Source organism: Lontra canadensis, unplaced genomic scaffold (assembly GCF_010015895.1).
Source record: "Lontra canadensis isolate GAN:19392208 unplaced genomic scaffold, GSC_riverotter_1.0 scaffold8, whole genome shotgun sequence".
Classification (NCBI taxonomy): domain Eukaryota; kingdom Metazoa; phylum Chordata; class Mammalia; order Carnivora; family Mustelidae; genus Lontra; species Lontra canadensis.
The window spans coordinates 17,181,092-17,193,634 of record NW_022631002.1 but is presented as its reverse complement, the minus strand read 5'-3'; the positions used below and the strand labels follow the sequence as shown (position 1 = coordinate 17,193,634).

General features: G+C 46.6%; 1 protein-coding gene across 1 annotated transcript in view; it reads left to right on the top strand.

Moving 5' to 3' along the window:
* The first annotated feature begins 1,953 nt into the window (after positions 1–1,953).
* Positions 1,954–12,543, top strand: part of ZFP90 (ZFP90 zinc finger protein) — a 96,315-nt gene continuing 85,725 nt past the window's right edge. Inside the window, exons 1-2 of the mRNA XM_032854107.1 lie at positions 1,954–2,074; positions 8,469–8,629. The gene's annotated coding sequence lies outside the window, so the exon portion shown is untranslated. The remainder of the gene's footprint in view (positions 2,075–8,468; positions 8,630–12,543) is intronic.

Here is a 12,543-nt window from a genome sequence, read left to right as displayed (position 1 = left end):
CGAGAGGAGCGAGCGAGCGCGCTTTGTCTCCCGCCCGGCTCCTGGCATGTTTCCGCGGAAGCTCTCCGCGCCGCGCCCGGAGCCCCCCCTTCCCTGGCCGCGCCCCCCGCCCAGCGGGTGGCGCAGGCCCGCCAGTGCTGCGACCGCCGCTTTGTCCTACGGAGGATGCTCGGGCAGAGCGCAAAAGCACGGTTCCCTAAGCGGCCGCCGCGCGCCCTGGAAGCAGGTTTCGGTAGCCAGATCTGGGGCGCTCCCAGCGTGAGACCTAGCAGCCCCAAAGGTCTAGAGGCTCATGGGGCATCTGCCCCGAGCTTCGGACTGCTAGAGAAGGGACCCACCCCGTCCCGCCCGCACATGCCCATCCGCGTCTGGCTGCCGCGGTGCAGGAGCCGGGTCGCCGGGCGGGGCGGGACGGGGCGGGGCAGGGAGGGTCGTCTCCACTTTTGGCCCCTGGCCTGGATCCAGGTAGAGAGGGCCTAGGAGGTAAGGCTCAGGTAGGGAGAGGTCGGGAGGATTCCCTCCACCCGTCTTACTTTCCCCCACCGCACATCCACACCCAAGCCACTCGGACCGCAGGCGAGGGGCCCTGAGCATGGAGAAGCCCCAAGAATCCATCAGTACCGTCCTGTGCCGGCGACTTCAAGCACGGTGGGGAGGGGTCTCCCGTTTTTAGCTCCTCACATCCCAACCCCTCCCCCCAATAACCTAGGCGGGTCCAAGTGGGAGGGGGAAGAGTCCCCTGTCTCCATCACCATCCCGTTTCTCCTCTTCACAAAAACCTAGGTTTAAGGAAAGGGGTGGGCACGGAAAGGATCTTTCTGACATCCCAAACAGCCCCTCCTCAATAAGCCCAGGATGTCTGGGCAGAGGAGGAGTCCCCCGGTCTCATCCATCACACCCAGACTCCCTTTGTAACCTCAAGCAGTACAGGTGTTATGGGGAAGGGTCTCCCTGCCTCTGAACCTTTCATCCCGTAACACTCCCTCCCATTCTCAATAATCCAAGCAGCCTCGTTTTCATGCACGGGGGTGGGGGAAGGCTCCCGGCTCCTCAACGCTCTCTCAGTAGCGGGGAGGGGGGGTTCCCCCCAGCCTTTGCCCCTCACACACTCTCTCGCACTGCCTCTCCACCATAAAACAAAAACTAACCCAAGCTGCTTTGACTTCAGGCGCTGGGCTACAGGGAGGACCTCGAAGAGTCAGCAGCTCTGCGGGACAGATGGTCTTGTAGGTGGTGAGGAGAGGTCCCATTAACTCCCCAGGCCCCCTCATATCTCAGTTCACTCCCCTCCTCCATAAAACAAAAGCGAACCCAGCAGCACCGACCTCAAAGAGGAGGGAGGGCTGTCAGCGCTCGGTAGCGCAACCAGCTCCTCCGGGCTCCTCACTGCCCCGGCTTTCCCGCGGTGGCTCTCGCGGTGCTGGCGGCGGCGGCAGCGGCGGCAACAGCGACCGCGGCTCTCGCGTCCGGAGGCTCCCTCGGACTCAGCACCTGGAGCGGCGAACAGCTCCGCGCCTCATTCCGCTGACTCCGCCTCCCCTGCCCCGCCGTAGCCAATGGCGATCCTAGCCCCGCCCAGGAGGCCGCCCACTAGGGGGGGGTGCCTTCTCCTTTCTCTTCCCCCCAGCCAGCTGGGTTCTCCGACTCTTGGTCGTGACCGCGTCCCCCTGAGACTGCCGGAGTTTTCCCACAGCCCTCTGGAACTCGTAGTCCTTTAAGAACGCGGAGGGGGCTTATGTCGCGGGTGGGTAACCGAAAGTGGACTGCATTTCCCAGGATGCATGAAGAAACTGAGGCGCTGAGGAGGGCGGGAGGACTGTTTCCATAGCAAAGGCGGCTGGTTGGGGATGGCTGACAGAGAAATGGGGCAGGCCGCGGTACCCTCGGATTGTGCGTGACTTCGGACAACCTCTTGGGAGGGCGTTTCGATTTTTTTTTTCTCCTCGATACCCACCACAGGACTCTGGGCCTCAGTTTTCCTATCTGAGACGAAGGGCGTGGATCCGTACCCCTGCCCACAGTCCGCAGTGATGGGGCAAACCGAGGTCGAGCCGCTTTGGTTTGCCCAACAAAGGTGAGAGAGGACGGAGGAGACCTGTGGCTTCAGAGTGTGACCTTCCGACTTTATCGCTTTATATTTGTCTCGATTTATCATAGAGGAGCGCTTTACTTTAGGTCATATCCCTTGAGCCGTCAAGGAGGCCTTCTTACCCAGTCTTCCCCTCCCGGATTCTTCGCCTCGGTACACCAGCCCTGATACGGCAGCATTTCCCGCACGGTAGCCAGAGGGCGCTACTCAGGCTTCCCATTGCCTGTGGAACCGAGCCCACACGCCTCTCAACATTGCTCTAAAAGCCCTTCTAAATCTGGTGACCCCCTTGTTCTTGCAACATTCTGAACTTCTTTGGTAGCTGAGAGGCTTTAACCACCCATTTTCTCTAGCTGTGGTAGTTCCTTCCACCCTTGTACTCGACTCACCCTTCACACTCTTCAAGCCCCAGCTTAAACGTTGCCTAGTCCCTGAAGCCTTCCTAGATGCCCACTCCATATTAGGTACCCCACCTTTTGTGTGAGCCGCGCCCTCTACTTCCTCTATTCTACTTGCGTGTTTATGTATCCATCTTCCACATTAGATTGTAAGATCTGCAGGACAGAGGTCAATTGAACGGTAATTGAATTTTACTCCTAAGGTTGCACATTTCCCATTGCTGAAAGCGTCCAACTGGAGGGATGACACCCCAGTGAGGAAATGTTTATGCCATTCATACAGTGGATTGGAATTTTGCTTGAATGCTTTGGGAGCCCTTAACAATCCTATGACGCTAGGGATTGATAGATTCGTGCCAATCATTACTTGGAAGTCTTGTCAATTCTCCCTAAATGTCATCAGTTCTTCATGTTCCTCTATTTCTAGCTGTTTGCCCTTCTCCTTTCTGTGCCTAAATTCCCTACCTCCCACTCCTTTTCTGAGAAGGATCTTCTGCCCCTGTCAGTTATGTAGTAATGACAGTCTGAGATCCCTGCCCTTCTTTCAGTTCTCTGCTCAGCATCATAGGGCCCCGGTGGTGATGTCCCCCCTTGCTAGTTAATGTTTTGTTGTTGTCTTGTTGTTATTGTTATTTTTCTGGATCTTTTCCCACTCAGGGCTCTGGTGTTGGCCAGATGGTCCAATTAATCCCACACATGCTTCATATGTCACCCCATCCAGACTTTTGGGTGGATTTCAGCTAAAGCATTCTTGGGAGAATTCCTTAATATATGGGTATAATTAATTCATGGCCAAAGAAATGACCAGGGCAACTGTTACCCAGAACCTGATTCAAACCAGAGACAGATCCTGAAGAAAATAAACCCTGTTATCCTTGAGTTGATGACATCCACAGAGGGAAGACTAGGATGGGGGAATGAGTCAAAGGTATTATATTTGGGGAAGAACTAACAGAAAGTCTAAGAGGCATGGCAAAGAGGCTTTGGTCCAGGCTAAACCATGAAGGAAGGCCACCAAAGCTGGGTAAACAGATGAGGCCTCATTACTGAAGATGAGAAAACTATAAGGAGGCAGGGGGAAATGGAATTTGTGCTGACAAAGAGTGTATAATTCTGTGGATGCAGTGAGAGTAGAGGTTGTTGGAAAACAGGTGGGAGAAGACTAGACCACAGGGTGGGCATCAACAGAACTTCGGCAGAGTATCAACCGAAGGCTAGCAGAGAAGACTGCCTGGAGCTACACTCGAAACTCTGAAGGTCACCTTAGCACTTACTGTTGCAAATAGTGAGAAAGCCAGGGTACCATGATTCTTCCAGAAAGCAGGAACTAAAATAGCATTGGTCCAGCCAAGTAGAGTAAGGAAAGCTGGGTTCTAATTCTGACTTTGGCTATGATTAGATGTGTGACTCTGAGCTGGACCTGATTCTTCAGTTGTAAAATGCTACTTATTGGTGTTAGGGAGCAGCTAATAAGATGGAGGTGGGGGAATCCAAACCCATTTACTAGCTATGTGACCTTGCACAAACTACATTTTCAGATGTGTAATTTGCTTTATTTGACTATGTTGTAATAGGTAAGTGAAATGCCTTATGTAAAGCACTTCACAAAATTAGGCATTTTAACAAATGTGCTTCATCTTGGATTATCAGAAATTGGTTTTACTGTGAATAAACAAGCATGAGGTAATGTCCTGGGTAATCTGGGTTCAAATTTCCATTCTCATATTCGTTGTGTCATTTTGGTCAGGCATATGCTCAATATATTTGTTTCATCGTTTTTTAAAGGGTGGCTTTAGAGCAGAGAAGCCTAAGAGAATGGAATTCTAGCTGCTTGGAAGTTAGAGTTATACAGGATTCCAAGGGAACATTAAGTTAGTCTCCTACCTTGTTAAAGGGGAAAGAAAGTGAAGTTCCATAAGTCTTTTAATTAAGTAATGAGGGGATTAACTGGAATGTTGAATCTTAGATGTGGGGTTTGAGTGATTAGCCAGGGCTGAGTGTTGAAGAGCCTAGTATTGTTGTAGTATACTAAGCTAGTATCCTATAGCTTTATTCTAAAAATAATGAAAGTTTTTAAGGAGAGATGCATTTTGAAAAGGTCTAGGGCCCGTGTGGAGAATGGATAGAAGATGAGGCTAGGATGTAGTTTAGAAGCTGCTGTGGTGACCCAGCGCAGAATCTATGAAGATAGAAAAGAGAGGGCAGATCTGAGATGTATTAAGGAGGTAAATAGTCAGAGAACTTTGTGAGTGATAAGCTGAGGGCACAGAGGAGTGGTGAGTCAAGGATGATTCCCAGATGTCTGTCTTGGGAAACTGGGTGGATGGATGATGGTATTTTCCCCTGAGGTGAGGAATAGTTAAAGAGCGGGTGGGTTTCAGGTGAGCAGGAGACATCCAGGTGAGATGTCCAGTAGGTGATTTGGAGCTTGGCTTGGGAGAATGCCTTAATATTTGGAAATTCATGGCCAGAGAAGAGATAACCAGAGGGACTATTACCCTAACACTAACTAAGACCAAAAAGATCCTGAGAGCCAGTCATCCTTGAGAGATGTGATCCAGAAAAAGAATCTTAAGTTATCAACTTATGAGCATATACATCATAATCAAAGTCATGGGAATGGATGAAATTCTTCACTAGAGAGGTCAGTGAGAAAACCAGAATCCCTTGGGAAATACCAGTGTAGCTAACTCTTGGGGAATTAAAAAAAAAAGATTTTATTTATTTATTTGACAGAGAGAGACTCTGCGAGAGGGAAGACAAAGGGAACACAAACAGAGGATGTGGGAGAGGGAGAAGCAGGCTTCCCACTGAGGAGGGAGCCCGATATGGGGCTTGATCCTAGGACCCTGGGATCATGAGCTGAGCTGAAGGCAAACGCTTAATGACTGAGCCACCCACGTGCCCCTTGGGAATGGTTTTGAAGGGGAGGAGGGAGAAAACCAGAAAGGATGTAGAGTTGAGAGACAATTTTGTTTTAAGTTGGGAGAGATTAAGGACATTCAAAAATGCTGATGGGGAAAAGCCAGTAGAGGGGCAGTTGAGGATAAAGGAAGGGAAGGGTTGAAGGATAGAGCGAGGTCAGCAAGAGGGTGGGAGGTGGTGGGGTTCAGAGGCAGTCTCAGGCAGTCTCAGGCCACTTTTCCTTTAATATGGGAAGGGGAGTTGGAGATGCAGGTAGGTTGTAGGTCACTAGGTAGATAGTTGGGAGGTGGGCTCAGGAAAGGGAGACATTTCATACCCAGTGGCCATTATTTCTCATGTGATGTCAGAGACAAGGATATCTGCTCAGCATAACGAAATGGGATCAAATGGAAAGCTTAGAAAAAAGAGTGAAAATGTTCAATATAGCTGCTGTGGAAAAGAGAAGGGAAAGCAATAGCAACCCTCAGGCCCCACAGAGCAGTGGTGAGGGCCTGCTGAGGTTGAAGGCAATGGGTTTGTGGTAGGCAACTAATTTGTAGGGTTGTAGGCTTTCTTCAGCTTTCTCTCAGCCCTGAGATAGGTATGGAGAAGGCTATTGGTGAGGCTGACCCAGGTCTTGGCTTTGCTGGAAAGCCAAAAAGCAAGAAAGTTGGAGATACTGACAAGAGAGGTAGAAGTGCTGGTCTGCCAAGAGTAAGGGGGTTAAGGATAGAGTGGGCAGATGAGAGGGGTGGGGTTCTCAGTGTAGTGAGAAGATAGATGTGATGGGTGGGAAGGATGAGCAGGGAGGGCAGGCAGTGCTGAGTAGAAGGAAAGGAACTCTGGTCAAGGGCACTGGCAGGGTGGTTGGAATGGACAGAGGATTGTCAGGGGAAAGCATTGAAAGGCAATTTTGTAGGTCATCAGCAGGTCTCCCAGAAAGATGGATGCTTTGAAGGAGAGAGGAACCCCAGTAGCCCTGTGTCAAACTGTATAGTGAGTGGGAAGGTAACAGGTAAGGAAGAGGGAGAGGGTGCAGAGACCTCTGACATGAGTGTCACAGAAATCAAGATGTTGTGGAGCCAAGAAAAAGCCCTCTTACCCTCATAAGAGTCATGAGCTTTCTTATACATATTCATGGAAATATCTCAACATCATCTACACGTGATCAGTTTTATACATACGTAAAACTCAGAATGTCTAGGAATAAACGAAATAAAAAAACAGTTCTAGATTTCATGGTGAAGTTGTAACAACCAAGTTCCTGCAATTTACATCTTGGTATAATGTGTAGATTTGAGTATGTGCATACCAACTAGAAAATGTGTTTTAAGAATTTTGCAAATTTCATTTCTTAGCAACGATTTGTTTTCTCAGTTTAGAACATAAATTAGAGAACTTGTGTTGATTTTTTTTTTCAAATGTAGAGCTTAGAGCTTAATTCATGCCTTTGAAATGCCATGAATTTGAAATGCAGCCATTTTCCTTTCTGCATCCTTGAAAAGGATTACAAAGATTTTATTAGTTTTTCGGATAATCTTGCCAGCACACGCAGACTTTCCACAAGGGTCTCCTGTCAGTAATGTTAGGTTGTGAGTGATGCTTTAGGAGTGTTGTATGTGAGCTATGTAAGACAAGTCAAATAAGCAGCCGGCTTTAAGATTTTCCAAACAGCAGCTCAGTTTACAATTATGGGAGATGATATAGAATATGAAATGTGCCTAATGTTAATTGAGAAAAACGATCTTCATGACTTTTGAAGAAAAAAATGACAAAATCAGTTAATTGCATTGAGCAATCTTTGTCTTAAAAAAAAATAAAACAATGTTGGGACATCTGGGTGGATTAGTTGGTTAAGTGTCTGCCTTTCACTCAGGTCATGATCTCAGGATCCTGGGATCGAGGCCTACACTGGGCTCCTTTCTTGGCAGGGAACCTGCTTCTCCCTCCGCCTGCTGCTCCCCCTGCTTGCGCTCTCGCTCTTTCTCTCTCTGATAAATAAGTAAGTAAGTAAGTAAGTAAATAAATAAATAAATCATTAAAAAAATAAAAGAATAACACATCATCCCTAGTATATAGTATAATCCTAACATCTTTTTGTTTTTCCACATTACAGTCTACATGTAGGACACGTGTATATATATAGCCTTGCATATCTTTCATATTCTGGAAATCATAGTTTTAGATGTTTGAGATCTTTTTTTAACATAAAATATAATAAGCATTTTCTCTTGTTAAGATTCAATTCATTTTTCAATTGTTCATTCATTTATTCTTTCAACAAATATCTAATGAGCTGTTTTTGTGTTCCAGACAGAGCTGGATCTATAGTGGTAAACAGGATGCAGGACTTGCCCTCATGGAGCAGATTCTTTATAAACACCATCCGTAATGATTGCCTAATAGTCCCTCAAAATCATACTGTACTTAATCTTCTCCCTGTTTAAGGCTTACTATTTATTATTAATAATGATATAATGAGTATTTCCAAGTTAATAGCAGTTACCTTCAAATTGTTCCTTAAGGTAAATTCCTAAGTGAACAGTTACTGAATTGAAGGGTTAAAACTAATTTTGGTGTTTTGATACTCTTTGCCACATTGATTTCCAAAAAAGTGGTACCTATTTTACCCAGTCACCAGTATGATTGTTCCAGCTTTATCACAGGCTCTCCCCATTAGACATTTCTGTTTTGCCTACTGTATAAAATGATTCTTTTTATTTTTGCATGTAATTGATATCTAGTAAAAGTGCCCATTTTTTCTTTCTTTGTCTCTTCTTCCCTCCCTCCCTTTCTCCCTTCTTTCCCTCCTCTCTTCCTCCCTCCCTCCCTCCCTTCCTTCCTTCCTTCCTTCCTTCCATCATTGGCTAATTTGCTAGGTCCCTAGGAGGTTCTTGGAGGGCCATTGTCCTATCTTGGGGATCATGCCTGATATTAAGCACACATTGGAGGCTTATAACATCTTAGAGTTGCAAGAGATTGCAGTCATCATCTCGCTCAACTCTCCAGCCTGTTTGCATATCCCTGGCAATGGAGACTTTACAGTCTCATGGGGACATCTGTCTTGTTTTTGCCAGGCTCTACAGGTGTTGAGGTGGCAGTGGGTCCCAATGTCTCCCACATGACCCCAGTTCTGTTCGTGAAGCAGCAGAGCCCACCCGCCAGATGGTACAGAAACTCTCTTCCTTGGCTGCCCATCTCTGCAAATATGTGGCCAGACTAGAATGTTCAATCCCAGGTAAGTCTGGCAGGCCCAGAGGCCAAGGCACTGTCCCGCCCATAAGTGTCTACAGTGGTATGTCATCAGCCTCAGCAGCTGGTTCATGTGAAGTTTAAAATTGGCTGAGATTGTAAGACCTTCTTTAAGTGACCTGTAGCCCAAACTAGTTCCTTACCTCCCACTTCTGCAGTTGATCTTTTAAACCTGAAAACAAGGCTTTGCTTTTCTCCCTATTTTATATCTGTATATTGGTAGGGAAGCTGCCTGGGTCACACTCCTGCTGTCTAAAATTGGGATAAGAGTCATTCTGACAACTTCATGGGTCGGTGTGATGATTGAGTATAATGCAAAGTTGGACATTTGTCACTCACTTTGGCTGCCTGACATCTGAGCCTTCTCCCTATGCTTGAGGAATCTTATGCCTCATAAGGTGGAGGCATCTTCCTTTACAGCTAAGGCATGGACATCTGCTTGAGGTTCAGGCTTCTCCTGTCAGACAGGCCCCCTCCTCATGCCACACCTAACTGATTTTGAATTGGAAGCCAGTGATGGCAAAGGAGTAGGGTCTGCTCTGCAAACTTTCCAGCAATTTGATGGGTACAATCTGAGTTTCCAGTGACAGCAGTTTTCCACAACTTGCAGGTTGTGGATATCTGTGGTATAGGTGGCAGGGGTGGATTCCAGATTCAGGGGTCACAATGATGTCTTCTAAGACTACTGCTGAATTGGGGTTTAGGGCATTGTTTCTGACTGTGTGCTTCTAAACCTGATGTTCTACTGTCTTGGAGATTTTGTGAACTACTATCTTTTAATTTATGTTCTTTACTGTGCACATCAGTTAAAATTAGTAACTTTTGCTTATAACTAAAAATCCTAACCAATACATTCAGGATATGAAAAGTGTGCTGGGGAGTGCTAAGCACCTCACACATAGAAGATATTATTGTTTGGGATTCTAATTCATAAGTAGTGGATGTGAGGGGAGTGGGGGAGGTAGGCCTGAACTCTGTACCTGCTGAGAGTTCAAACAGGTCTAGGCATGCCTGGAAATTTGGCCAGTGGGAGGATTTGATGGCAGGAACTTGTGGGCTGGACCCTGGCTCAACAGTTAAAGGCTGACACTGACCTTAAGGCAGTTGTTATGGGGATGGAAGCTGCCAGAGGGTCCGCCTGCTGGACACACACAAGTAGATGGACTTCTTGCTCTCTCTTCTCCTTGGACAGTTACCAACAGCCAGGGCCAAGAGGTGGGGCTAGGCTGTAAAGCAGGTCTCTTGGGGTTGTTTAGCTGCCCTTGGGGTGTCCTCATTGGGGTGAGAGAAGAAACCTGTCTGGATATGCTCCCCATCCCTGGAATCACAAGAGGGATTCGAGTGGGTTGGTATTCCATCCCGTGCTACCTTTAGGCTGCCCTTCAGCCCACTGAGTATAGCTTGGCTTTCCAACCCAGCCCAGCTGTGCCCCCAGAGTCCTGCCCTGCATGCTGCCATCTGAGTTTATCAGTCCTATTGTCCCAGAGTGGGGCTGAAGCTGGCACAGCTGCTGTGGTCAGTAACAGACCCTTGGGGCTTTGTGACATTGAGATTAGGCGCCCTGGGAACTTTCTCTCTGGAGTTCCAGATGACCCCCAAATCAGCCCTGTTGGGTGCACGCATGGAGAGTGGTGCTCCTATCTTAGGGCATTCCCAGATCCGAGTGTACAGTAAGTACTGGTGTTGGCCTGATCTCTGCCTTTGCCCAGTACTCTGATGCACCTCCAGGGAGGATTAAGATCATGATGCGTTAAAATCAGTCAGGGGTCGTGTATTGGGCCCGGGCTATGGTCATATCCAAATGTGGTAGCATTGAACATTGTTCAGAGGACTCTTCATAGGGAGCAGTGGGTTCTGTCCCTGCTATAGCTAATGATTTTGTGATGTTAGCAATTTTAATCCTCTTACCAAATATGACTATATATATTGTTTTGGTATCAAAACAAATAAAATAAAATCCACTATAATACAGAAGAGAATATAAGTTCTTTTTTTTTTTAAGATTTTATTTATTTATTTGACAGAGAGACAGAGCAAGAGAGGGAACACAAGCAGGGGGAGTAGGAGAGGGAGAAGCAGGCTTCCTGAGAAGCTGAGCACAGAGCCCGACATGGGGCTCTATCCCAGAACCCTGGGATCATGACCTGAGCCGAAAGCAGATGCTTAATGGCTGAGCCACCCAGGTGCCCCTAGAATATAAGTTCTTAAACTTATCATCTGATCTAGATAAGCTTTCAGTCCCTGGGTTACTCTGTGTCAGGTAGTACCCAGGCACGTTCCATGCTTTCTCTTACCAATCTTCACCACAATCCCATGAGCTGGGTACCATTTTAATCCCTATTTTACAAACAAGGAAACTAAGACCCATAGTTATAGGACTAGCCCAAGGTCGCACAGCCAGGGAGTGGGAGAGCTGGGCTGGCCATCTACTGTCAGAACCTGCGAACTGCCCTTCCCTCAGTTGATTCCACTGTGGAACATCTCTGGCTTTTGAAATGTTTTCCCTCAGATGGAACTAAAAATCTGCTTCTCCCTAAGCTAGTACCATTTCTGTTTCTGCTTATGCCAGTAGCCCACCATGGCAGCCCCTGGTCTTCCAATCTTTTAGCTCAGATCTCTACTCTAGTCATTCCTGAGGGCACTTCAGCTTCTTCTTCAGGGAACATCTGAACCATTTTGTATCAGCTAACTCCTTAAGACAGTCACTGTAAGAAGGTTCTGGCTGGGAAGCTTTCCAATTTTCTGGTTACTTTGACTCCAAAGATACTGGCTTGCAGTCTTTCCCACTCCTGGCAAGGTTGTGGCAAGGAATAATGAACCTAGCCACAAGCCTTAGAAAGGACTTGGTAGAAAGTTCTTCTCTAAGAAAAATGGCAGGAAAACCATTAAAACAGTAGAAACTATCCGTACTGTGCCAAGGATTATATTGCTGCATGGGAGTCTTCTGTCCCCCTGACTGGAAGGCAGGTTTCACGAGGGTAAGAGTTTTTGCTAGTTTTGTTTCCTGTAGTATCCCCAGAGCCTAGAACTGTGCCTGGAGCATAGCAAATATTCAAATATTTGTTAAATGAATTACTAGTACACTTCTACCTCTGGTGTCACTTCCTCAAGTTACTAAGTTGTTTTGGAGAATAATGTGCTCTCCTAAGCCCATGGCTTTGAATTTCTTTTTCCATTACATCACCAGCAAATTTTCTAGTGGTGTTGTGATTTTGATTCATAAGAAGATAACCTTAGCCATATGTAAAGTACATTGGAAAAATAATCCTGCTTCAAAAAACAATTTCATTTGTTCTTGTAAACCTAAGTATAAACTGGAAATTGGTTCAGCTTGGTAAAGGGCAATATGCAGCAGTTATTGGATTTCTAGTCTCCTCTATCTTTTGGAAAAACATCCAATGGCTTTCTGTCTTGAATGCTGAGCTTGAATTCAGAATGCGAAATCATTAGGAAAGGGCTAAACGTGAGGATTGTCAGTCCTTATATTGTTCCTCATTGTTCACCTACAGATAATACATGCTTATTGTTAAAAATAAAACATATGGGTAAGCAAAATGATGAATGTAGAAAGCACTTATAGTTCTATCACTCAGAGGTGATCACTGTTACCGTTTCTCTGTTTATATCAAATACTGAAATTAGTTAACATGGTTATTGGTTCAGGGAAGGAGCTTCATTTTTCTGTACAGGAGATCTGGTTCCTAGCCCTGGTTAACCTGTGCTAGGGGGTCACCCCCAATTCACATCCTACAATCTGACCTTAGAACGTGACCCGAGAAGTAGCAGAAGGCTAGAATAGGAAGGAAAAATCTTTGACCCAGCTGAACATCCCAGATGTGACAAATTTCACAAAATTTTCCTAGAAACAGGAGTGTCTTTTCCTGAGAATTGAAGATAATC